The following is a 27,240-nucleotide window of genomic DNA, read 5'->3' as shown; positions in this document are numbered from 1 at the left end:
TCTACTATATTCACCAAATATTGCTAAACTTGGTGCTGGGCAGGTAGTGTATAATGGGTTATAGCTTGTTTTTGTGCTGAAACCAGCTGCCATTTTTGAACAATGAGATTAGTCTGATTTAGCTCAGTTACTGGATGTTTTTGAGATTAGTAGAAACTTCTCTCAAAAGTACAAAATCAATTTTAATCTTCTCCAAAGATAGACGGCTGGTCCAAACTACATGCTGTAATTTAAGTTTAGTTTCAACAACAACAACAACGTAGCATTTCCTAATTTCCCTTCAGTTTCCATTCAGATCACATTGCAGTGCAGTTGCTTTGGCACCCTTAATTTATATGTAGTCATTTTTCAATTATACACCCAGATGCACACACTGACATTAACGTCGCAGCTCAGCGGGGAGTGACAAACCCTGAGGCCTCATTTGTTAAAGAAACTTAGGCACAAACATCGCTCCTGTGACCAAAGTCAAAAAGTTAGTTTGTTTTAATGAAAAACTGATATTGAAGCTACAATTCACAGACCACATTCAGAAACTAAAATACATTCATTTCTAAGCATTGGTTCACCCAAAACCTTGACAAATTTCTAAAAAATTATAAACCGTAAACATTTTGAAACAACTAATGACCCTGAGGCCACTGCTTTGTACTAGTTGAACTGTGTGGATAGAATTTGATTTTGTTACCCAATTCATCTGCAAAATGAACAGCACCAACAAAGGTACAGGAAGGTTAGAGGATTCATTGCCCCGGCACAGCTACACGCATCTCAAGGCTAACACACTACATCTCTCTCTCCCTCACCTTGTTCAGCCAGGGCCAGTTACAGCAGATGCAGCTTATTGCTCCCCCGTCTTCCTCCCTGGGACGTTATTAAAGATTACAGGAGATAATCGCCGTGGTATCACACCGGATGCCAAGAGGCCCAATATCATCACATGCAGAACAGTTCACTTGGGGAATACTGGACCGCTTCGACCTGTGGGATCTGTCCATAAGTCCGACAACTGTTAAAAGATAACATTGTGCTGTCAGACGCGGTTTCAGAGGGCTTAGAGGTACAGTCTGTAATCCAAATGTATACAAAAGGATCAACCCATCACCAAAATTCAGAACACAGGATTGGAACCTGCTGTTAAGAAATTTATTGGCAGGCCCTAAAACACAGTGACTTTGGCTACAGTAGTCAACAACGAAATCTAAGTTAGTATTGTTTTTATATTATCAGTAATGCCTACAAGGAATAGTTCAACATTGTGGAAAATATGCAATTTTTCTTTTTGAGGGTTAGATGCGAAGATCAACAAAGACAGGAAACGGGGAAACAGTTAGCCTAGCTCTGTCGAAACATAACAAAATCTGCCTAGTAACACCTCTAAAGCTCACAATTTAACATTTTATATCTTGTTTGTTTAAATTCTGTTTTTAATACGACAAAAAACTGAAGTGTAAAAATGATAATTTGTGGTTTTACAGCACATAACCCCCTGTAAAACTAAAAATAGTCATTTTTACTCTTAAGTTTTTGTACAAATTTAAACTAACGAGTTATAACGTGTGAATTTCAGAGCTTCAGAGGTAATCTTAAATGGATTTTGGGACGTTGTGACAGAGCCAGGCTAGTCTTTATGCTAAGCTAAGCTAACTGGCAGCTGGCTCAAGCTTCATGTTTATCGTACAGACATGAGAGTGGTATCCATCGTCTCATCTAGATCTCAGCAAGAATGCGAATAATTGATATTTGGAAAGTGATTAACTATTACATTAACATATAGGGCCACATTTGTATCTATAAATATGTGACAGGCGAAAGAAACTTTATTATATGTATGAATTTAGCTCAAATCAATAGTGAAAACGTTGTGTGTGCCACATAGCTGTGTTTGTATGCATACACTACACATCCATGGGGATTTGCAAGTTTATGTTCCCTGCATTCAAATGACCTTCCATAACTGCAAAGCGCCGGCTGAAAAACATGTCGTTCTCCTCAGAGGAAAACACAGGGTCTCTGCCTATCTATCAGTCTGTGCGAGGCAGCTTATCAGTGGCCTATCATTGTCTGAGCCACAGCCATGGACACCTGCTCTGCAGAGTCACACACAGGGAGGAGAGGAAGCCACCTGAATACAAATCAGACTGTCGAGCACAAGGAGGGGCAGGAAAGATAGGGAGGGAGAGAGAGAGACTGCAGGCTTTGGTTAGGGAACTAGAAACAGTTAATTAGCAAGGATGCTCATAATGCTATCTACTCCAACGCCTCCCCTCCCCTGCAAACAGCTTCCTCCGTGACTGCAGGTGCTGAAGGAAATCATCACGATGATAGAGTCACGCAACAAGCTCGCTATTAAAACTGCCAATGAATAGACTTCTTCCTTTATTGCTGTATTGATTTTCCATCTCTTACATTATTGATGAAAATGTGTCAAGAAAAAAAGAAGCGACTAATGATGATGTGGTTTCTATAACAGCAGCTTCAGACAAAGACCAACCTCACAGATTTGTGTTTTTTGGTGAATTCACATCCTAACAGTTGGCTGTTTTGCCCGCCTGGGTTGCATAACGACCACAGCTGACTCATAAACACAGCAACCTCTAATTAATATTTTGTTGAGTACCCGAAGCAAGGTCATTATCGCAACACTTCAGTTGTAATCACGGCTGCTCAGCACTGACGCCGTACAGGCACAAGGCGAGATATAAATATTCTGTTCTTCTCAGTGAAGGCTGTTTGATTTTAAACTACAGCCTCTGGTAGAATATTAACAGTCTGTAGCAAATGGAGAAACCGGTTTATAACCTCTGATGTCTTTTTCAATGTTGGAGGAAGGAGCAGGCTACACCATTATCATGTAGAACAAATCTATGACTGACAGAGTCTGAAATTAAGTTTTTGGTTCAGCTGCCAATGGCAGGGCGATATAAAATATTTACCATCTAGAGTTAGTCTTGAAATAAATTTGCATTAATAAACCATTGAACTTGTTTTCGATGTAGCTGCACAGCAGTCTATTATTATAATAGACTAGTCTATTATTCTGACGTTTTTAAACTTCCCAAAAAGGATGAATCCTTGGCGATCGCTGACTTTTCCTCTAGCACCACCATGACTTTGACTTTTTTGATTCTGAATAACATTGTCCTGATTATTGAATGGATTGACGTCTATCGTGTAACGATACATCAATCTGGATCGATTCAATGATCCAATATCAGCAATGCAAAGTGAAAACATCGATGCATATCTTTAAGATATGCCGTTATTTAGAAATTCCCATGGCACGTCTGTGACACCATTTCTGTCCAAGCACAAATTCTACTAAAACATTAGAAAATGTAGCACTTTAAAGTGAACAACAGGAGGTCTATTTTTATTCTTTTTATTAAAAAATAATAGATAGTTTTTCATTTAAATGTCTGGAAGAGCCCAGTATTAAAATTGTCAAATCGTATTTTAGTTGCTTTTTGTGAGTTGAAATGTAACTGATTTTGTAAAATGGGCATATGAGATCATTTCACATCAATGGCAGGCCCCTGAATTGAATCAAAATCGTATCGTGGCAGACTTTGGCATATTAACAAATATCGTACTGTTGACCAAAGAATCAATATACTATTGTATCGTGATGAAACTTGTGATTTACATCCCTAGACGTTAGTGCTAATTAAATCAGCAAATGTTAGCATGCTTAAATACTAAACTAAGAAGGTGAACATGGTAAACATTCCACCTGCTAAACATCAGCATATTAGCATTGTCACTGTGAGCATGTTAACATGCCGATATTAGCATTTAGCTGCCTCACACAGCCACCAGCAGCTGAGTGTAGATTTCTGGTGTAAGACTGAGACCGATCCTTCTGTTTTGTGTGAAAGTTCATTAAGTGGCCGTCTATCCTTCATGTACCTGGTTGATATTGCTGTGGGGAATAATGACAGAAAAGAGAAAAGTAGTCTTTACAAAAGCTGAAACACTTCCATGAAGGATGTTTTTAAGCATCATTTATCTCCTAACCATTAATTGGTTTCACTTGAATTGAATTTCGAGTAGTGGTATCTTATTTTTTGATTAAACACTCTCAACTCAAAGTCCACTATGTCACTCTTTCCAGAGCGTTCCATCAGATTAAACAGGCTTCATCAGCAGATGGAGTTTTCTAGTATCTTATGGTTTAATCATACATGAGCATTTTGTAAAAATTGTTATTATGGGAGATGTCCAATGCCAATTTGTTTACCTGCATTTGGTGCTTCATGGGCTTCATTAATTTCCTACTATACTAATTTATGATGGTCATGTAATTAAATATGAAAGAATAGTATTCAATACCACTTTAAAAACAAAAACAAAATAATAAATCCCGTGTACTTCAACATACACTCCTTATTACTGTCTGCATACTGTTTTTTTGCTAATTCATTATCAACCCCTGATGATCCACCTCAAGTTTCTCGCCAAAAACTAAATCTTACAAGATTACATTTGAACACATCATCATAACATTATAATTTACCTTAGCCCTATACTCATTTTAGAATAGAGCTTGAAGGCATCATAATGTAACTCAATGTAACCTCCATTTATCAGCTGTTAGCTCCGTTATTTAGTCAAGCAGCACTGTGCTGCCCACCGGCTGCTAACAGCTAACGTTACTAGCTCTCCTCTTGCCGATTTCAACACGGTTTTGTTGTTCACAATTTAGCATTATCAGGATGACTGGACACCATTTGTCTCGAGCCCTGATCCCCTACATTACCTGCGGTATTGTAGAAAAACGAGTACAGTCACATTTTCAGAAATGTGAAACAAATGCAGAAATCGGTACTCGTGACATCCCTATGAAAGAGTATAAAACAAATACAGTATATTACAAAAGGACATGATGGTCAAACACAATGTGAAGCAACGCTGTGTGACACAACATGTCATATTTGCATTTAATCAGTATCCGTAATCAGTATTAAATCTTTTATTGGCATGGAAATTAACCTAACAAGGTCACGATTACTGCAGAGATTAATTCATATAACCAAAGGATCACAGCACACACACCACAACCTGATGTTTTCCAGTTCTTTATAACAGTATTAGCTGGTACAGGCACACCACGACCATGAACCTTAATCTCAACCAATTTTCCAGAACAAACACAATGTCACCTCCCGCGAAATGCAAATCCTCCTATCATCATCATCTGAAAAATTCATTAAAACCCCCCTGGCCCTACCCCTACCTGTCTTCACTAATGGCATGTCGCATGCATAATGCATGAGAGTAATATAATATTATGGATTTTGTAATGCGGATCCACCTGTGTTACAAAACACAGAGGGGTGCTGTAAGTAAGCACTCTCTGGCATGCATTTCAATTTCAAAGTGGATACACTTTGCATGGAGTCACCTGATCAAACATGTCAAATTGAACCAGGCATCGGTGACAGTGAAGCCAATGGCGGCCTCATGGGGCGATGCAGGGCTTCCCTCCCCATCACTTCATCCCCGGCATTGATTTGATGTGAACTTGGACCATCTGTCCTGCGTTAATTGCACATGTGCTGCTATGTAGCCTCATTGGTGGCCTGCACTACAGAGGGACCCATAATAAAAGGCTGTGTTTTCTCTCCCAGCAGGCAGTCCCCTATGGTTTTCTTGATAATAGGTGAATGCGAGTGGTTCATTTACTCCCAAACACAGTTGGTCACACGTCAAGTAGAAACATGAAATTCAATGACTGATCCAAATTTGAAATCTCAACAGGAAAAAAACACACTTTTCTGTTGCATTAATGGCAGATGTGCAGTAGTAATCAAAGTCCATAATCAATCAAAAAAGGTCTGAGCTTCTTCTCAGTCTCAGCTTTGCCTTAAACCAGCTTTTATTGACCGTCTACAAATGCATCCCTCACATTTTATATGCAGTTTTAGAGCTGCAGTGGAGCAGGGTTTGGACTTTCTGAATAATAATAAGTGGCTAAAGGGGAGATTTAGTCAGAGTGCATTCATCTCGCTGGCTCGGCTGTGGGTGACATCGCTTTCCCCTCTCTCGCTCTCGGTCTTTTTTTTCCTCCGCCGCGAACAAGCACTCATTGAGAACAGCATGGCTGTCCCCTCTGACTTTAATATTACATGGTCGAGATGAGGGGAACACAGGGCAACAGTGAGGAGAAGATATTTTGATGTTGAATGATCAGGGACAATCCCAGAGCAGCTGAGCTGAGAGGAAGGAGGTGAAGCCGAGCGGGCCAGACACACACAGAGAGAGAGAGAGAGAGCAGGAAACAAAAAGAGACAGAAGGCAACAGAGTGCAAGACAGAGCAAAAGCTAGGAAATAAGACAAAAGAGAAGGGGAATGACAGAGATGTAAGAGTGCAAAAGAGAGAGCAAAAGTGCAAAAATAAGACAAGAGAGGGTGAGAATGAAAGAGAGATGTAAGAAGGAAACGCTGTGATCTTCTGTCTCTCTACAGTGAGAAAAGGAACAAGGCCGTCCTGATGGAGCAGGGGAATTGGAAAAACAGAGAACAGCCATTTCCCAGTCTTGACAGGTGTCATGTAGAGTTCCACAGTGCATGATGTTGGCTTTCTGACACACACATATACAGACAGTCAGTTGAAGCGAAATGCCAATTCTTCACTGCACTGTACTCAGCAGCATGCATTCAAAATTTGGATAGTATTTTTTTCCCTGTATAAGCTTTTGAATGTCAGTTAAGGTGATAATGTAGGTTATCCATCAACTCAAATCACAATTAGACATCCCTTTTTGCAGGCAAAAACGTAAAAAGTGTTAATATATACAATACTATACCGTATATATATTGTTAATAGAACTCCACTGATTGCACTCCTGAAACATTAGGAGTCAGACTCATGATGGCCAGCATGAAAAAAAGTATAAAAATTCAGATTCAGATATTGTCTTTTTAATTCCACCCATTTTTCTTCCTTGTCAAAACCTGGCGCCTCCATTACCCACAATGCAACTCGACCACCAACAGTTCGATAGGAGATTCGGGCTGATGTAACCTCGAGCCGCTAGCCTCAAGCTGTGATGAGGAGCGGCTACAGATGTCTGGTAAGCCACTTCTTTCTAAAGGCTGGCCCACACTAGAAGATTTTTCAAATCTTAACAGATGTTGAAAATGTGAGAGACGCCACACATAACGACACGTTATGTTAAATTTAACAGTTTTGTTCCCATAGTGTGTGGTGAGCAACGATTTGGCCAAAACAGCAAACCACACAGTAACAGAGTCCATTCATGAACAACAAGAGTCCTAACTAAAAAGACAGAAATCTCACAAAATCTTTCGCGATCAAACGTGACTTTAGTGTAAACGAACATGGCGGACGACGGTTAGGAAGAATTAGCACTACTTTGTACTGATAATTCACGATGGATAGATGGATGAAGTCATGGATTCATGGACTCATGCATTAGCCGCAGCCGACATGACGGCGGTGGTTGTCCTTCCGCTTCAGTCAGCTCGGTTTTCAGTTGGCTATTGTTCTTTCCCACATGACTGTGTCATCGGCTGTCCTTGGGGTTCCCCACACACAACAGGATATCAGATCGTCAATATTGAACATGTTTAATATTTAGGATTTGAAAATCAGTGCGGCCAGGATGGACTTCCGAGCTGATCGAGGGATGTAAAAAACGCTCTTAACATACCTCCCACCACAGAAATATCTGGAAAGATAATCTTTAGAACCATCAAAAAATCTGGGCTTTGCTGACAATTGTCAGGCGGGGGGGGGATCGGGACCAAAATCAGCTTGATTCTCGTATAGTTTGTACCAGGCATAACTCCACTTTTCAAGATTTATTTCATTTTAATTTCACACAAACATTAGCAGCTGAAGGTTGCCTACATTCTGAGCAACCATTAAACCATTAAAGATCTGCCGTCTCGCAGGATCAGAGCCGATGTTGAACCGAATTAGCACTACCTGCTGGGAGAAGGAAAATGTTCCTTCACTCTGCCCGTGATGGCCCACATATTTCTTGCTGCTAGCTGGGTGAGGAGCGCAATCATGAAACAAAAAGTATGAAATATAAATGTATCCCTTTTGGTTTCTCATTTTGATCATGTGATTCTCAGAGTAGACATGGATGCTGTTAGACTACATAAAAGGGTCAGACATAAGACTTCTGCCAGCCACTTCAGAAAATTCCCTATGACCCATCTCTTTAATGTTAAAAAGCACAGGGGGGAAACCTGTCTAATAAAGTCGTGCGGTTCTTCCTGTGCATGTCTGACAACACGGCATGCAACACCATCTCTGTTTCCACAGCAGGAGCAGCAGAGGATGCCAGCCACCTCTCCTGAGAAACAATTAGCCGTGAACTTCAGAGGAGAACAATGATTAACATGTGAGCATACTGATAGGAGGGGGAACTGGAGTTCTCTTACAGTTACACTATTGATCCCTTACATAACCAAGCACTGAATTACATAACATTTTGTGCTCTCAGGATACCCAACCCCCACCGCTGCCCCACATGACCCCATTCACACACACACACACTCTTCTCTCTCCCCTGCTCGTTTTCATTTGATTTTTCTTTCCTTCACTGCAGTAACCTCATTTGGACCGCTGCGCTAATTAAAGGGTCCACAAACCAGAGTAAGAGCCCGCCATATGCTCTCGCCGACAGTAACTCCAGAGTGTCACAACCTGGAGCGTCAGACATACTGTAGCTGTTAGAGCAGAACCGAAATACATTACAGCCTTCTGCTCACCTCAACCAAATCATAAAACCCCTTGAATCTTCTTTAACTAATATTCATTTAATGTGCGTCATATTGTGCTTTTATGGTGCGTAACGATAACTGTGCTAATCACACATTATATGCAAAGAATGATGCATGCTGATATTTCACGGAATAGCACTTATCAAAACAAAAGATAAAAAATTGAGGTTAAGATGTGAAGAAAAAATGCATAAAAAGGTAGCTGAGACATGCAAGGAAACACATAAAGTGAATAAGAAATGAAAGATCGCAAAAAGGCATACTCTACCGTTGAAACACAGTATAAGAAGTGATTTAAATCATGATACTTGCTCTGGCAGCCTGAGCTCCTCAGGCGGAGGCGCCTATAGGGGCCCTGGCGGCATAAGCACCGGTCACCTTTAATCTTTAGTCTCCATTAAGGAAGAGCGAAAAGAGCTTCAGCTGAGACTTGCAGAAAGCTCAGAGGCTCATAAGAGAGCAAAAGCCTTCACCATAAGTAGGGACCAGGTGCAAAGCTTCAAAAGTAATAGATCTTCAAATCCAAGATAACAGACTACAGGACAGTAAGAAGTGGGAGATATGGTCGTATATTGCATATAACTTCATAACATAAATCCAAAAAAACCTGCTTCTTATACACTTAAAATAAAGGTTTTGGAGGTTTTGGATGTTTAAAGGGCTCCGATTTTATACATGAAAATCACTTTCTTCACTATGTGGGTCAATACACAGTATGTGAAAACAGTTACTATATCCTATGGCTCTACATTAACCTAAGTGATGTGAGTAATATGACTGCAATAGGTAATTAGCATGCACATGGGGAGAGTAGCCAAAGACGACCCAGTTTTTAGTGCCCATCGTTAAAGCCGGTATATGACTGCAATGCCTCTAAATGGCTATAATCAATATTTTATATTAGCGATGGATCAAATGACTAGTTGTACTTATATGTGAAGGGGGGTTGCTTCACGCATCACTCAACTGCAGCTCCTTTCCACTCTATGGAGAATTTAAGTGTAAATATTCAGCTAATTGCAGTGTTGTAGTCAAGACCACCTAAACCGAAACCAAGTCATGATCAAAACCAGAGTGTGTCGAGACTGTGACAAGACCAAGACTTTGAGGGGTTGAGACCAAGTCAAAACCAAGACAAAGGCAGGGCGAGACCGAGTCAAGACCGAGACCAGACCAGTGTGAGTAGTCCCAAACTGCGTGACACACTTGTGATGAAATGTGGAACATGCAAACCATAGGGACTCCTCCAATTGATCTGAAAGATCCACATTCCCATAAACGCACCCGCAGAAAACAAATGAAGATTCCTCTTCATTCACCTCTTTTATTGCCATATACGTATATACAGTATATGTGTTTATGTATGAATGAGCCATGATAAATGTCTTGATAAAATAATCCAGTATTGATGTAATAACAACACAGTAATGATGTGAACAAATAAATCAGAGGCAATTTCGTGATATCCCCGCAGTTGTGGTCTTGAAAAAAAATCTAGAGTCTTCTTCGTCTAAGACAGAGACCGCGTTTAGTAAAAATACAGTCGATTCCAAGACGAGAAACTTTAAAAAGTGGTCTTGAGACCGATCTTGAGTACTACAACACTGGCTCATTGTTTTGGTTTTACAGCTTGCAACTTTGCTGTTTTGGTTCAGTCTCACTGCTCATAGCATGCTAAGTTAGAAACTTGCTGGTGAACATAATGGAGCATTTAGCAGCTAAAGTATCAGATATTTCCCTCAGGAGTTGGTGGAGACCAAAACAGAGTTAAAAAGTAGAGTGAATATTGGATTTATATTCACTTTATGGCCAGAAACACGACTCCAAATGAATTTTAATGTTGCAAGATGTATAAATAACCAACTGTTTGCTAACGGAACTCCCTAAAAACTTGGTATTTCACCCACGGACGGTGCCTTACGTCCTGTGTCACGCAGTGTTGTGTGCCTGAGGCGCATTTTCATCGGCTCGCATTGGGTTGTCTCGTCAGTTTTTGGATAAACTACCAAAACTGTAACCTAAAAAGTTGTTTATTAACCTAATTTGTGCCTTAACCCAAAGATTAAACCTACAGGAGACCTCATGCCTCAAACCTCGATGATTTAAACATTTCTTGTGCTATTTTGATCCTTGTTACGTTGCTGGCAGAGCTGCAACCGTGAAGAATAGATCTATGAAACTTTAATCCGGAGAGCAGAGATTAACGTTACTGTCCGATCACACTGTGATTTTACTTGACTCCCTTTCTCTCACACACACACACAGACACACACACACACACACACAACTCAACTCTCAAACACTTGCCAAGCGCAAATTTGTTGACAAACTGGTGACGTTAAGGTTATATAATTTAACATTAGGGTTAATCTATTTAACGTTAACAATACACTAGGGTGACTTCATTATTTATAGCTCCATGGGGTTAACGTTACCAAGCGCTCCGCACGTGAGGCATGTTTACAAAGGAAACCTGATAGTGTTTGCTTGTAAACAGTTAGCTAACATTGGCTAGATAGTTATTTTCATCCAATACCTCGTGACACATGATACTGTATGTGACACATGATACTGTATGTGACACATGATACTGTATGTGACACATGATACTGTATGTGACACACGTTATGACATTCTAATATTAGCATGACTGGATAGTGCAGATTAAAAGTAGTAACGTAGTGAGTAGTAACGCAGGTAGTGCATTATTTATACAAAAACTAACATCACTTATGAACGTGCACTCGGAACACGGGCTGAAGGCTGGTCACAGAGCTCGCCGAAGCGTGCACTGAAACACCATGTTTTTAGGGAGTCCCGTTTGCTAACATGTTAACCGTATTATCTCAAAAGGTGATGTCAGTGTTGGGTTTACAGCTTGCTTCCGCCATTAAAGTCAGTTAATGCATGTCTAGGTGAACTTGTTTGCCTTCAGTTTTAACATCTGACAGATGGCTCAGGATGACAGTCCTGATTGCAGTCTGTGAAGGCACCTGTAACATATGGTGGCATTATATGAATTCATTTGATTATAGTGATTCTTTAAATGTGTATTACTACAAATTTACATTCATTCTTTGATATACTGCAGTTTCTTCATTTGAAAATACAAACTAAGAACCTCTACTGTACTAAAATGTCAAAGGCAATGAACAAGAAAAAGATTAAAATTGGACAAAATGTTTCAAATATCACATTACTTTAAAAAACTAGTTGGGAGCAGAGAAACTCGAGGCGTTCAGGAACACAGACATATGTTAAGATCAAACAGCAAGCTAGATTTTACAATATCTCTGACTTCTAAAAAGAAACTTGGCTGACTTACAACAGAGCCAGTCTTGTTTCTTTTTTTCTTTTTTTTGCTGTAGAGGTTTTAATCACAATAAAGGTTGACATACACATCATGAACTTTGCAGTAATTAATTACACTCAATTGTTAATCTTATACAACCTCCAGACCTCCTCACAACCTATTTAACACCCTGTCAGCGCGGAGCACCACCCTGCCTGCTCGGCTGGAGAGTCATTGTACAATAGAGAAAATAAATAGTTTAAAAAATGAAGGGCGAATAAAGAGACGTGGAGGCTTTACTCTCATATGTACAGCTCATGTAATGAGGGTCATAGTGCCCTGGGCTACTCAACTGTACAGACAGGGAAAATAATTTAATTCATGAAGGAGGGAGGGAGGAGGAGCAGCTTTCCATATCAAAGAGGGTTGGCAGCATTTTGTTTGAGAGGCACATTTTCAAATCCTACAAACTCAATATTCTCTTTCTGATTAAAATTCCAAGCGTCTGCCCTGCCTCTTTGCCTGATTGGTGTGTCAAGAGGGTTTCCAGACAAAGGTACTGGATTCAACTCCTTGAGGCAATTGCCGGCTTCGAGTGTTAAGTGCAGTTGGAATCTGTGGGGGTGCTCTGTGTAAAAAAAAAATCTTCAGACAGCGAATCCCAAATGCATTGTGGGGTTCTTGTTCCTTGTACGGCGAAGAGAGAGACACAGCGGTGTCAGACAGAAGGCTTGTGTTTCAAGTTTGATCCTTTCCGTGTCACGGCGCCAGCCTCATAAGGCTGCGACGGCCTCATAGCGTGGCAGCGCTCACTCCTCCGCAGGATTTCCACTCATCAGAGCAAACGTCTATCAGATCAGACACATTAAGAAGCTAATTATCCCCCTCGGGTTGGACTGTTCATTATCTGAGCCAGTGCACAGAATTCAGTGGAGCAGGAGCAGAAATAAGAGGCCACGGCGATCTGACACATACAAGCATGGTCAGTGGCTCCGTAAACCTCAAACAGGCATCAACATAGACAGCCTGTGGTTGTACTGAGCCCCCGCTCAGTGCCTGGTATCGGTCTGTAAACAGGAAATCGCACTGTGAAATTATCGGCTTTTTCCCCTGAGCACATAACCCGCTAGCAAAAATATTCGATTCACTTAAATATTCACTTTTGTCTGTTTCTTCAGCAAGACATTTTGGCAAAGGCATAGACCGGATAAAAAAACTCTTCCGCTTCGAGGAAAGCCGGTGTTTGCCAAGTGAAATGTATTGTTAATCTGACACCACAATAAGGCCTTTACACACAAATAAACAACACAAAAAATGCAAAATACACGCCTGCAAATGTTTTGCATCAAAACTATTCATAATGGCAGCGATGTGAATTTGCGACAACACTTTTTCAATAACAGATTTGAAGAGATTCGTACTTGCAGAGGACCAACTTTTAGAGAAATGCTCTGAGTGAATTTTCCTCTGGTAAACAGTTAGGCGGTGTATATGTCTAGGGCTTTTATTGTGAAAGGTAAGGAAAAATCGACCTTGTTCCGAAAGAAAAACTGTCACCTTTTCGACGCTTACTATTCACGTTCTGTGTGAAAGCATTCATGACAAAAACAACAGTTTTAAAAAATCTATTGACGTGCAAATTAATCACAGGGGAAAAAAAATCCCCCCCCGGTGTGTAAAAACCTTTAGACTGTATTATCAAGCAAGATTGACACTCTCTTTTCATGAGGAAAAATCCTCTAGTAGCAGCAGGAGCCACATTGGACCCCATCCAAGTAGAGGCATATTGGCAGGTGAACATTTAATACCATTCACCCTTCCCCAGTGAACACACAACAACAGTCCCTGCCCCCCCTTTGAGCTCTAACAAATAACTCCTCTTCATGGCCAACGCGTGTCTTTATTTCCACACACAATTGAGTCATTTTGGGATTACCCATTGTGTGTACAGCTGCAGTCACAGGATTAGGGATGACTAGGGATGATGGCAGAGAAAACACCGTTCTAACCAACTGCACAACGCCAGGCACCGGCTCCACAAACACCAGCTTAGAACGCCGCCCCAGGACCCTGAGATCGTACCGTGAGTTATATCAACAGATGATAACGTTGGATCTGTTTCTGGGAAAGATGTGTGCTCTAAAAGATATCAGAAAAGGGACATAAACATGTCTCAATGTATTCCTAAATATCTAAAACAGCATGTGCTTGTGTGAGAAGACAACACATTTTCCTCATCACAACCTGTCAGCCTGTCTCCTCTCTGTTGTTCGTACCTTTTTGTGACAACAATCACATATTTGTGACGGCGGCTGCATGTATGCCAGCGGAGGAGGCGAGCAATGACTGTCAGAAGTGACACGTGATGACTGGGTTTGCAAGACACACCATTATCACGACTCTCACACCTCAGGCAAGTACACTTGTGTGTGTGTGTGTGTGTGAGTGAGGCGTGATAACAGGGTACACCTCATGTTCTCGTGCGTCTTGTAAGACAGAGCTGCCAGCAGATGGGCCTCATATGAGTGAAGCAGCGGCAGCCGGCGTCATGGGGACGAATGACTAGCAAATGCTGTTATTACACCTCACTACAAACTGGTAATTTAGTGTAATTCCAGTCAGTGTCACAACAGCGGTGATGTGCATTTCAAGCGCTGTCATTTTTTTTTTCAGAGGCTGCAAGCTAGTGGATCCGCAGCTGAGGAGACACTATGTTTTTGGGTGATGCGCTCGTATGACACCCCCCCCGCCCCGACCTCTGTGAGCTGGAGTCGCGCTGAGAGGCAGAGATGTCAGACGTGGTGGGTGATCGGCGGGGACAGCGTCCAGCCGTCCCGTGCCAGCACAAAACTGTCATTTGTGTGTGTGTGTGTGTGTGTGTGTGTGTGTTTGTGTGTGTGTACATCCTCTCTGGAGAGTGGAGGGGGCGCCGAGGGAGACACAGTGACTCACACTGTAGATGGGAAGGGGAATTGAGGGAGAGAGAGGGAGAGAGAGAAGGATTGAGAGTCACTCATCATCACACATGTGCCCACATCATCCCCCCCCACCTCCCTCATTACAGCCCACACCACCCACAGACACTAAGAGCGCTCACACCGAGTTTATGCACACGCACACATATGGCAGCATATGAAAGAAGTAGCCTCTACATCAGTGTGTCAGAGGAGCTTATCCATAATGGGCGAAGCAGGCTGCAGCAGTGAATCAAGCACTTATTCAGAGCCGTCCTGTATAATACAGTGTTCACAATTAGAGCAGACATTCAGAGAAAGTGGTTAAAAGCTTGTGCAAATTATCATGTTTCAGTATGGATTCCCGCTTCCTCGCAGTGACAGGTCACAGCGTGCAATATTCTACAATCTGGATTTCACATGTTGAATTTTAAAAAAAAAACGCCAGCTTTGATCTGGTCAGTCAGTTATTTGGCGATGCGTGAGGTGTTACGGGCAGACTACTGTAGTACTGATGCCAAAATAAGTAAAAAATAAGCCTGTGTGGCAGAGTGAACATAACCGCAGTTTTTCCAAACATCTAACCTGCCCGCAGTATATAGCAGCAGTGTGATGCAACTCATCCTCCACACAGATAGAAAAGCTTTGGCGTGCAATTACTAAATTAGTCGAGAAATTAATTTCAACCCAGTGAACTGACACAGAAACGCACTGAACTGCTAATCTGGGAGCAGGAGGGCTAAAAAATCCTCTGGAATTTAAAGTTTAATGGATTAATGATGTCAAGGCTCTCAAGTGGATAGGTCTGTAGCAGAGTAACTCTGGAGGAATTAAATTGCTTATGGTGTATGTCAGAAAGCAAGCCTAAAGGAGTTCGCTTGTACAGTACAGTAGCTGCAGCCCACTTCTGTGCCGTCTTAACTACCCATGATGCATCAGAGGTATTGTCGTGAGTCCTTTTATTTCACTTGCCTGGCTTTTCCTTCTACATTCAGAGAAAGTGGTAAATGGCCTCACAGTATGAGTCAGTGGAGCCAGTTTTTCTTAACGTATGACATGGCCTATTGTTTTCTAAAAAGCCCACTCAGGGACACAGCATCATGGAAGGGCACAAACAGCATCGCTGATCACTCAGTCAGCGCGCAGCGATTAGTCATAGCCAAAGAGTCCAAATCCAAAATAAGTCATAGGCCTAGTTCTGATTGGCCCCCACACAAGAAGATTAACACAACATTTTTAATGAACTTGGACCCGTAGGCAAAAGACTGAATTAATCATTTTGGCAGGAGGAAGTTTATTAGACAGCCCATTGTCTTTTTCTTCAAGCACAGTTCACATAAACTTGAGCATAAATGTCTCTTGGTAAACAGCAAACAGCTGATTGTTGGCCCAACGGACTGAAGGTCTCTATGGGAGCAAATAATGTACATGCATTCATGCGACCTCAGACACACACAACACAAATGTACATATATGTAAAATGACATGCACATGGCTTAGACCATATGGCTCAAGACAAAAATGAGACTCCAGAGACCAAATTAAGGTTTATCAAATGGCATGGATTTGGATTCATGCAAGCTGAGAGCCTTTCAGTAGCTGTAGAACAAAACTTAAGAGTCTACATGCTTGAGGCTGTGCGAGACTGTATTGGTGCCGTGTTCACGTCATATGACATGGATTGTAGAGATAGGAACGATTCCTTTCGAGTGTTCACTTCATCAAGAACTCAAGTAGTTATATGATTACGGAGTTCATCATGTGAGGATCAAACTATTGTGCATTGATAGTAAAACACCATATCCATTAAATTTATGTTTGGATGGTAAATGGCACTCATAAAGCGCTTTTCTAGTGTTCTGACCACTCAAAGTGCTTTACACTACATGTCAGCATTCACACATTCACACACACACATTCATACACTCATGGCGGAGGCTGATATGCAATGTGCCAACCTGCCCATCAGGATCTGATCTAAATACTCATTCACACACCGATGGCACAGCCTTCAGGAGCAATTTGGAGTTAAGTCTGTTGCTCAAGGACACTTCGACATGTGACCGGGGGAGCCAGGGATCGAACCGCCGACCTGACGATTGGTGGACGACCTGCTCTACCCTCTGAACCACAGCCGCCGTGTTTGATTCAAAGATTGTATAAAATATGAACGTAGTCTTCGTAACATCACAGACAACTAGCAGCGAGCAACCTGGTACGGCACCCAACTGTCACTCAAAGAGGCCATGCCCTCAATTATGCCTAACTTTAAGCCTTAATATCATTATAAAAAAATTCACCCATCGTAGATGAATGGGGATATTAGGTATAGAGACAAAAAACATCTATTGTACCAGTGTATAAACATGTTTATTTCGGCTGTAAAGTTGGGCATTTTAACATGGGGGTCTATGGGGATTGACTCACTTTTGGAGCAAGCCTCAAATGGCCATTCGAAGAACTGCAGTTATTAGCAGTTCCGCATTGGTTTCATTTCTCAGCACCGGAGGTTGCCACTTGGTTTAATTACATTGAACCATGGTCTTTTGTTGCAATAAGGTATCCCTATTTGTGTGGTTTGTAGGCACGTCCGCTAATGTAAGGATGATAACATGCTCACAATGACAGTGAAGCGAGATGATGTCAATGTTTACCAAGTTCACCATCTTAGTTTAGAGTGTTGGCAATAGCATGTTAACACAAAGTACTTCTTAGGCTGATGGAGATGTCATTAGTTTTGAAGGTGTTTGGTCGTGAACAAAAGTATTGGACAGTTGAGATTTTGCCCAGATGATGGTACTATAGGAGAAATTAAGGGATCACCAAAGTCAGTAGGATTCATCCACTCAGGACCATGAATGTCTGATTGCTTTGAAATTTTGTACAAACAGTTATATCAGTCTGGACCAAAGTGGTGAGCCTGCAGGGACTTATTCTCCTCTACCACCTTCTTGTTTTACCCTCAAACGAAATAATCACCCTTCACTACACTATGTATGAGCTGAGGGGCCGACATGGCATCAACATGATCCAATACAAGACTAGTGGATATGAACCTGAGTAACAACATCCTTCTGCATAACCCAAAACTAAAGAGGGAGGGAGAGAGGTTTAATTAAGAAGGTCTCAGCGAGCACTGTGGGGCTGTTTCACTCTAGATACATATCTATTACGGTATTTTTAGTCAGGTTGCTGCTCTTTAATGCAATTCTCTCACTCCCTTTGTTACCCTTAATGAGAAAAAGGATTGTCTTGAGTGTTGTTGTGATCCTGAAAAGTTTACTTCTAATATGCGAACATTAACATCTCTCACTCAAAGGCAGGAAATAGAGAGCCAAAATGGTGATGGGCCATCACAGGGAGTTGGAGTTGTTCCACTGACATGGGAGACTGCCAGTATAGATATGCAGCATCAGTATTCCAAGGTGACATCCTTGGCAAGTATTCTGGTTTATAACATTTAACATTACAACAACATATTCTTTGGGTGTAAAAACGTCAGTAAACGTTTGTCTAGATTGATTTTAGATGGTGGAGCATCGGTTCTTTCTTAAAAGCTGCGCTTACCCATATTTTATGTTAACAATGAGTTAAATGACTATGTGTTTGTGAAAGGTGTTACTCGTAGTGATGAACCCACAGATAAATATGACCGACCTTTGTAGTTTCCCCTCACCTTTTTAGCATCTTTCAGCTTATTGTTTTGGTTTTACGGACCGCAACTTAACTGTTTTGGTTCACCTGCCCAGGCCCAAAATGGCAGAAACACAAAGTTAGCATTGAGCTAGAGAACATAGTGAAGTATTTAGCAGCTAAAGGGCCACATATTTTCACCAGGCGTTGGTGGAGAGACCAAAACAGAGCTAAAAGGGGAGTTAGATATGCCAGATCACCAGAAACAAAAAACGAATAAATGCTAATGGTGTTCGTTGTCTGATGGATGTGTAAATGAGTAAAGGGGATAATAAGTCGTTGTTTACAACTTTAAGCTAAATTCTGACTTAACAAAGCCTGGACATTCATATTTTAATGGCAAAATGGAGAAAAATATATAATAAATAACAATGGGTCTTTAAAATCAATGACAGCTGAGCTGTCTTCAGAATTAATGAAATTTAGATAGAGTCCCTGAAAACCAAAATATTTCTCTATAATATTAAATATTCATGAAGAAGGTAGAACAAAAGTCAAAAGAACATTTTTAGGTGTTATTAAGAAGAGTTTAACACTCAGAAAATCACTAACACTTGAAAGAGACGCTAATTCAAATGTTGGTAAAAACCTGATTCGTGCACAGAAGTAATTGACTTCATCATTTTACAACCGAGCCCCGATGACAGATAATAGTGTGTTCAAGTAGGACCCCATCACTCATAGTGAAAAACAGATTGAGAAAAACAGTTTTCAGGTCCATTAAAGTTATTAGAGTCTCAGTATTTTACTTTACATTAAATAAATTTGCTTGTTCCCTTGTAAACAGTGTAAAAACGGTCTCATTATTTACACACAATAAATTGGGCTCAAAGTTGAAGTTAACTTAATATGATTGGACAGTAAAATCTCATTAAGAGCGACTCCGTTCAGCTAGTTATACATCAGCTAGTGCATCCCCTTGTCCTGGTTTAGTTAGAAGAAAATAAACCTGCCCTGTATTTATGAAATGAGCGAAAAGGACAGACGTATCAGCCAAACACAACCTTGCTCGGGGGACCACACATACAGTCGACCTGGCCCTTCTAATTCCTGTTGCGTGCTTTTCTCACCTGGCAAGTGTTTCCCCAGGGTAGGTGACAGAGGTCATGATGCGGAGGATGGTGGGCCTGATGCGAAAGCAGAAGCCCCGGGGACAGACTATGACAACCAACACCATCCTCATCATCCTCATCATCGTATCTTTATCTGTAGGACCCCCATTGTGTGTAACCATGGCGACAATCTGAGCGAGAGGGGGGGCCACTAGTCCTCAAGGATGGTGCGGTGTCAGGGTCAGTGCAGTGGCCTTCAAACTGCCTCTCTACACCGCTACATATGGAAAACTACTTTGAATAAAGGTTTTCATAAGACAGTGTTCCTCTTATCTAACACCGTGAACACGTTGTGGGTATTTCGCCCCTTTGAATCACAGCTGATATTGTTTGCCACGTGTAGATGAATCATCAGTCTAAGATTGAGAGTCTTGAGTTGAACATAGTGATTACAGACTGTCCATTCAGATCTACAAGAGGTGAACAAACATTTCAGAAACAGCACACTATTTCTCTTTGCCAGTACAGTTTTCTTGCCTTGACACACAGTGTGCATGCCATTTTTTGAGGCTTTTCCCCCCTGCCACATTACATAATGTTGCGGTGTTTGTTCCAAGCACTATAAATCACAATTACAAAGGCAGCTACACGAGAGACTCATATTAATTTAAATACTAATTAGCACATTACAGAGACACATGAGACCATGCAGTCATTGTCTATATTTCTGGTGAATTAGGTTTGCCTAGCAACAATGCAGCATCAAGAATGATAATCGAATTGATTCAGTTTTTCAACAGAGAACAATGATTCAAGCTTCAATAAAATGGCATTTACCGCAGGGCTCTTCGCTGTATATTGTTACCAGCTGCGACAGCGTGTGGCTGGTATTGTTTTCACCTTGTGAGTCCGTGTGTGTGTGTGTGTGTGTGTCATCATGGTAAAATGCGGTCCTGGAGACACCTACTGTAGCGGAAACTACCACTGAACTGTGGGCAACCTCCGGGTCAGAACCGTGAATTCAATGTTGAAGTGCCTTAAACTTGCATTCTTTCTAATCACCAGCAGGGGGCGACTGTCTGATCAGATTGTATAGAAGTCTATGAGAAAATGACCCTACTTCTCACTTGATTTATTACCTCAGTAAACATTGTTAACATGAGTTTATGGTCTCAATCACTAGTTTCAAGTCTTCTTCTATACAGCATGATGTTCATTTAGTAAATTATGGTCCCATTTAGAGTCAAATAGACAACAAAGCAGGGTATGCTTTAGGGCGTGGCTATCTTGTGGCTATCTTGTGATTGACAGGCTGCGTTGTCGGGTCTGTGAGTTGTCCCGACCTCAGCTGCGCTGTTCACACACCCTCTAGCTTGAAAAAAAAAAAACACCTGAATGTAGGCGTACCCGTGGCGAACGTTAGCAAGACAACTAAGAACACACAAAATATGAATAAGACTTTAGAATTATCAGGAGTCACATTTCTCCTCTTTTTGTACAGGCTAACCACCTCCAGTCTCAGCAGCAAACTAGCATGTCCAGGACCAGTCTGTCCACTGAACACAGAGACCAAACTGATATCAACCTTCCATCTAAGTCCCAGTAAACTAGACAACGCCCACATGTCACAAAAGTAACAGAGATTAGTAACTGCAATGTAAATTACAAAATGTGATCCCTTACAGTTCTCGTTACTGAAACAAAAAAATCACATTATTACTGCCAAACACTGCCAGTCACCCTCTCTTTAATTACTCCTTTAGTCAATATAGCAGATCATATATAGATCATCATATATACCAACCATATACAGTTGTATTGATTATTATTATTGTTTAGATATACATGTGTTGTCATTAAGTTGCATTTATGTTTATGTTCTCAAATAACCATAAAGAAAATGAGAAGCTGCATTAAAAACATACCGTTTTCACTCCGATACGTATGCACATGTATAAGGTGTTATGATTGTTTTTTTTAATTTAGCTGGTGTAATGTGGACATAGTCTGAATATTTACTAGGAATGCATTTTTATTTCATGATTACTTTACCTTTACCTACCATTTTTGTGTCCTCTCGTGTTAAGTAGAGCAGTATCATATTCTTAACTACAAATCCACTATTAATTCATTAATGACATAAGCCATTAACATTAATATTTAACAGACTGTATGTTTTATAATTAGTGAAAACATTGACACTAGATGTGTGTGAAATGTTGCAGGTGAGATGTGGATATTGAGATCATTGAATATGTGCTCCAATATGTACAATTCTCCTCTCTCTCTCTCTCTTTTTTTTAAACAAACTAGTTTAAAAGCGCCAACATGAGAAGATTAAAAATGGCAAACAATAGAAAACAATGTGAGATATGGTTTGAAAAGTCTGGAGACGTGCTGAAGACAGGTTTTCGGCTATAGTCAGAGGCGCACACACCGAGTTAAGGTCACCTTTGGCATCTGGGTTGTGACTCATTCATCAGCAGAGGAAAGGTTAGGCTACACGCTTCTGTGAAACTGCACGTCATGCATGATCATTCTTTACTCTAGGCTGAATGATGTGCATCCTATCCTGTATTTAGTCAACATGTCACATCTCGTCTGTGTGTGTGTGTGTGTGTGTGTCTCAGCTGGGTCTCACCCATGTGGGCTTCGCATGAGAACACAGCGTGACCCAGTGAATGTGGACTCAGTATTGTATGTCCATACGTCTGCTGCACTCGTGCCACATGAACGCGGGATATGTGAGTGATGAGTAAACATATATATCCAGTGTTACCCCCTTGCAAACCTCAGGCTTCTGTGTTAGATGAGCCATGTTCATGGGGAGCACCTCTGTGTGTCGCATCAGACAGCAGCAAATCTCAGATGACAGAGAGGCACAGAGGAAATAAGTCCATGAAACATTAAGCAGAAGCTTCACTGGAGGAGACCGTTATTCATATACATACATCTCCGACCAAAGGCTTATCCAATGTGGCATGTCTGCTGTAGCTTTTTTGAATGTCTACTTCAGCCCTACACACCGGGCTTAATCACAGGCGCATGGGAATGGGACTTCTGCGACAGTGGGCTTACTGAGGGTAAAAGCATGGCCGAATTGATTCCAAGTGGCTGCCAACGTCTTATCGGCCTCTTGCTAAGCACCCTGCTAAACGGCCCTGTCAGAATGCCATTGTAGCCCAACCATGAAGAAGATTAAACTGCTGCTAAATCACAACTACAAGTGTGTTTATTGTGATGTCCGACGCTGCGAGGAAGTGCAGGAAATTGGGTCGTAGAAATATAATGAGCGGGGCAATTTAAAGAAAAAAGGAGGAAATGAGCAATAACACTCATGAAGACGGCCGAGGGAGGTAAGGAGGCGATGGGAGAATCTATGACAGAAGTTGTAAATCCGCATTTAATGCCGCGGTCTCAAATGGTATCCGCAGAACATCAAAGAACCCCCTTACTCCCCTCTCGCAAAAAATCTAAGAAAGCAAAGCACTCAGAGGATTATTCCTCTCCAATCGCATACGCTCACACTGACGGGATCCTCGCTAACAGACCCCCCCTCCCACACCGAGAGAGAGAGAGAGAGAAGTATGCGTGGTGAGAAGAAAGGAGGAGAGCAAAAGGAGGGTAAGAGCTTTTGGGAAAAAAGATATATAAAAGGTGCGTGAGTCGATCCATAAAGAGATGCAAGGACATGTGGAGAGAATGTGAAGTAATGAAGAAACTAGATAGAGGGGAAAAGAAAGTGAGGGTTAGAGTGTTTGCCCTTTTAAAGGACAGATGAGCATTCAGGCCCGATGAGAACTGGCACTCGAAAAGCTTTATCTACCCACACAATACACAAACACACAGACACAAGGGGGAACCTTGTCCTCTTGATGGTGACCAGTTCAGTCTTACAACATCCGAGTAACATGAATTCCTTTTAAAGCCAGCGTGATGCCCAGATGATGAAACCATGTACATCTGCACAGAATGTCATGGCAATACATTAATATTTCAGTCTGAATCAAAGTCGTGGAGCGACCGACAGACTGACATTGCCATCCCTAGAGCCACATTGTTAGTGTGCCTCACACAGATTCAAAGGATGCTCCAACTATTGCTCTTTAAAGTTGGGGAACTCACAAGAGACAGATTTAAAGAAGAAAAGGTCAAGATCAATAACAACAGAGGCCGAGACATACTGATTTTCAGTCCCTAAAATGGGTCAAGAGTTCCTGGTGAGTTCTGAGATCAGTCAGTTTGGAGCTAATAACACAGACTGTAGAAATGGTCCAGAGGTCAAATCCCAGCAAATAACATAAGGCAAAAAATTTGCCTCGTTTTGTTTTCTGTCTAAACACATGTACTGTCATTAAAAAGCAGCAGCTTACACAACTGTTTTCATGATTTAAAGCTTCAGTAGGCAGAAAAAATGTTGGCACCATTGGGCAAAAATTCCATAATAACCTTTCAGCATATTATAATTCAAGTGTTCTGAGAGAAAACTAGACTTTTGCACCTCCTTATGGTTCTGTTTTCAGGCTTTAAAAAAAAAATCTACTTTGGACTTTGGCCAATCACAGGTCATTTCAGGCAAGAGAGTGAGCTAGCCAACAGAGAGTATAGAGCAAACACCTGTATAGCAAAATAAAAACATACAGATACAACAGCACACTGAGAATAATATTCAGTCCATAACAGACCTCGGATAAAGTGCCCGGGAAAAGAGGATTGCAGCCCTGCATTTACAGATAATCTTTGGAACGAGGCAGGGCAAAGAGAAACCTAGGAATTCTGTTAACAAAATGAAGGGAGAGAAAAAAAAAAAGAGCATCAGGCACGCTTATCTCTGAAAGGCTCCTGCTACCCAACCGGGTCAGATGAATAAAGAGGTTTTAACCTAATTTCTCACATCCACCACCGCTCTGACCGTGCCTGACCGCAGCCAGCAAGAGACACTGTGTGTGTGTGTGTGTGTGTGTGTGTGTGTAAAAGTAATGGAATTAATTTCCGACTTGGAATACACAGCTGAAGCCGTGTGATAAATGCTTTTGGTTGAGGCTGCACATCAAAAGATGCTGTCTTCAAACACAGTTTCAGTCAGTGTTCTGTTTTCCATGAAACACTTCAAATGTGCAACTACAAAACAGTGAGCACATTTGGTCTGAATATTCCTTGTTTCAGAGTCTAACAAGTAGATTTTAATAAAAGAACACACATATGATAATAAGGACAGTGGCTCTATGGCGGAAAAGACAAAAGCAAATGAATATGCATGGTGGAGAGCAGCATTAGCCCTTGAACTAATTTACTTCCATCCTGAGTAATGACTCATCACATGGAAACCGATGGTAGATCAAAAATCACACAAAGAAGGTTTATCCAAAGATTACACCGCCCCCTACTGGACAAAGCAACAACACACTTACATAAGGGAGGTTACAGTAGTTCAGCTTTCTGTTACCTGCAGACTGGGAAGTGATTGTCTTATAAATTCTTATTTTTTTTACCAAAATTGCTGTCTCATGAATACATAAACTCACAATGATGCAAACAGGTTCCACATAAATGTGTGTGGGTGAATATTTTTATTAGTGATTGTAAGTATGTGTGGTTTTGTTACTGCACGGTATTAAGTGATGCATGCATGTCGTCTACCTAAATGTGCATGTGAGTGTGTGTGTGTTTTCTCCATTACTCCATTTCTATAGTGTGTACAGCTTCAACTGTAATACACTTTAACCTTTTTAAAGGTTAAGAGGATTTGCAAAATGAGCCATTTGCTAAAAACATTTTTTTTTTAAATCACAGGAGAACATCTGCATGTCAGTGCCATATAAAAGATGTTATGCCATATTCTGTGACCCATCAGATTTGATGACCTTATAAGGAATTTCAGCCATATTACTGGTCTTTTTTCCCCATAGTTGACCCTCTCAGATGTTTTATGTAGCAAAGCATTCCTTACTGTAATCAGTGGTGTAGTGGAAGGTATACGCAGGTATACCCACCTCTTTTTCTAGCAGATTACACTACACCCACCTATAGTCAAACATGATTTGATTTTGATTTTTAACATTACAGCATGTAAACATGTTCTAGCAGGAAACACAAAATAGTAGTGAAGTATGAACCTGAAAATGAGCATAATATGGGACCTTTAAGCTTCATTCTTCAGTAGAAAAGGTGGAAATGTCCAATTTCATGTGTGTCATCTAAAGTTATTGTTCAATTCCAGGACTCACACCAACCAACCGTGCTTCAGATTACTGAGAACTTGGCATTTCAAAGACAATGCATGTCCAAAACTGGAGATAGTAGCAGAAACTACTTTTTTCTTTAATAACTCCTGTTGGCTCCCATCTTTAATACAGTGCTACATAGTGGAAATTACAACCATTACTGAACTTTTCTAAAAACTGTTACTTTAAACTTCTCAACCAACACCCCATTTAGACTTAGACCAGCTCTCAGCTATCATTATTGACCATAATTTGAGACCACACAACATGCAAAGTAACTCACTGCAAACTTACATTTTGATTGATAACTTAGATGATGGATAGATGCACAGTGTTGTTTTCTCCAGATGCAATGTGTCTCAACCACAAAAAAAACATCTTACATGATGCAGACAATATTGCATAAAACTATTGTCTTGTGGCCATACAGCAACAATGAAATCTTAAAACCTCAAATCTTTGCATTGACTATGGCATTCATCACAACAACCATCCAGCCTCACCACGTTTACAGCTTTTATAAAACATCTCCAGTAAGTTCCTGTGTAACCTGCAGTTGTGTTTTTATGTGTAAAATGGTGATGTAACAATTTAATTTTATTGTTTTTAATTTTATTTTTTTACTTGTGTATATTCTTTTTACTAATTTATCTATTTTATGTATATAATGTGTTTTTCCTGTATCTATACTGGCTTATTTTATATTAATATTAGGTTTGTTAAGTTTCTTTGTACTGAGAATGTTATTATTGGGGACATTTGTGAATGTTTGTTCTGTTGTTTCAAAATGAACAAAAAAACAATAAATATAATATTGAAAAAAAAAAAAAAATGGTGGAGCAACAACTACTGTGGACAGATGCAAAAAAAACTAAAATTTGATATAATGCTCCATTTCAAATTTCCCACCCAGTTAACACAGGAAGTAATCAGACTGACACCCAGTTACCTGTCCTCCTCAATCTGCTGTCATACTGCTGGATTCTCTGTTTGGATTCTCTGTCAGTTTGGGTAACTTGGCAATGTTTAAACCCGAGTTCACCGCGTTGTCCTGAGGTTTGGTAATCCTCTCAGAAAGAAGCTTCAGGTCCTCAAAGTCTGTTCTTGACAACTGGAACCATCCGCTTTCAGATTAGTGCTGTAGAAGTTTAATCTCCATCGCTCCTGGTGACAGTTAGCTATCCTGTTTAAAAGAAATACCAACGTCTGCCAGCAGATGACGACAACAACAGTAATTAGCAAATAGCCAATCAAATAGAAGCGG

At 40.8% G+C, this 27,240-nt stretch overlaps 1 protein-coding gene across 1 annotated transcript in view; it reads right to left on the bottom strand.

Moving 5' to 3' along the window:
* The window catches only part of LOC119499201 (complement component C8 beta chain-like), a 111,792-nt gene extending 84,643 nt beyond the window's left edge, over positions 1 to 27,149 (bottom strand). Inside the window, exon 1 of the mRNA XM_037788452.1 lies at positions 26,926 to 27,149. The gene's annotated coding sequence lies outside the window, so the exon portion shown is untranslated. The remainder of the gene's footprint in view (positions 1 to 26,925) is intronic.
* Positions 27,150 to 27,240: the final 91 nt, after the last annotated feature.

Source organism: Sebastes umbrosus, chromosome 12 (genome assembly GCF_015220745.1).
Source record: "Sebastes umbrosus isolate fSebUmb1 chromosome 12, fSebUmb1.pri, whole genome shotgun sequence".
NCBI lineage: Eukaryota > Metazoa > Chordata > Actinopteri > Perciformes > Sebastidae > Sebastes > Sebastes umbrosus.
The sequence above is the reverse complement of the archived record's forward strand: the minus strand, read 5'-3'. Positions and strand labels throughout refer to the sequence as shown.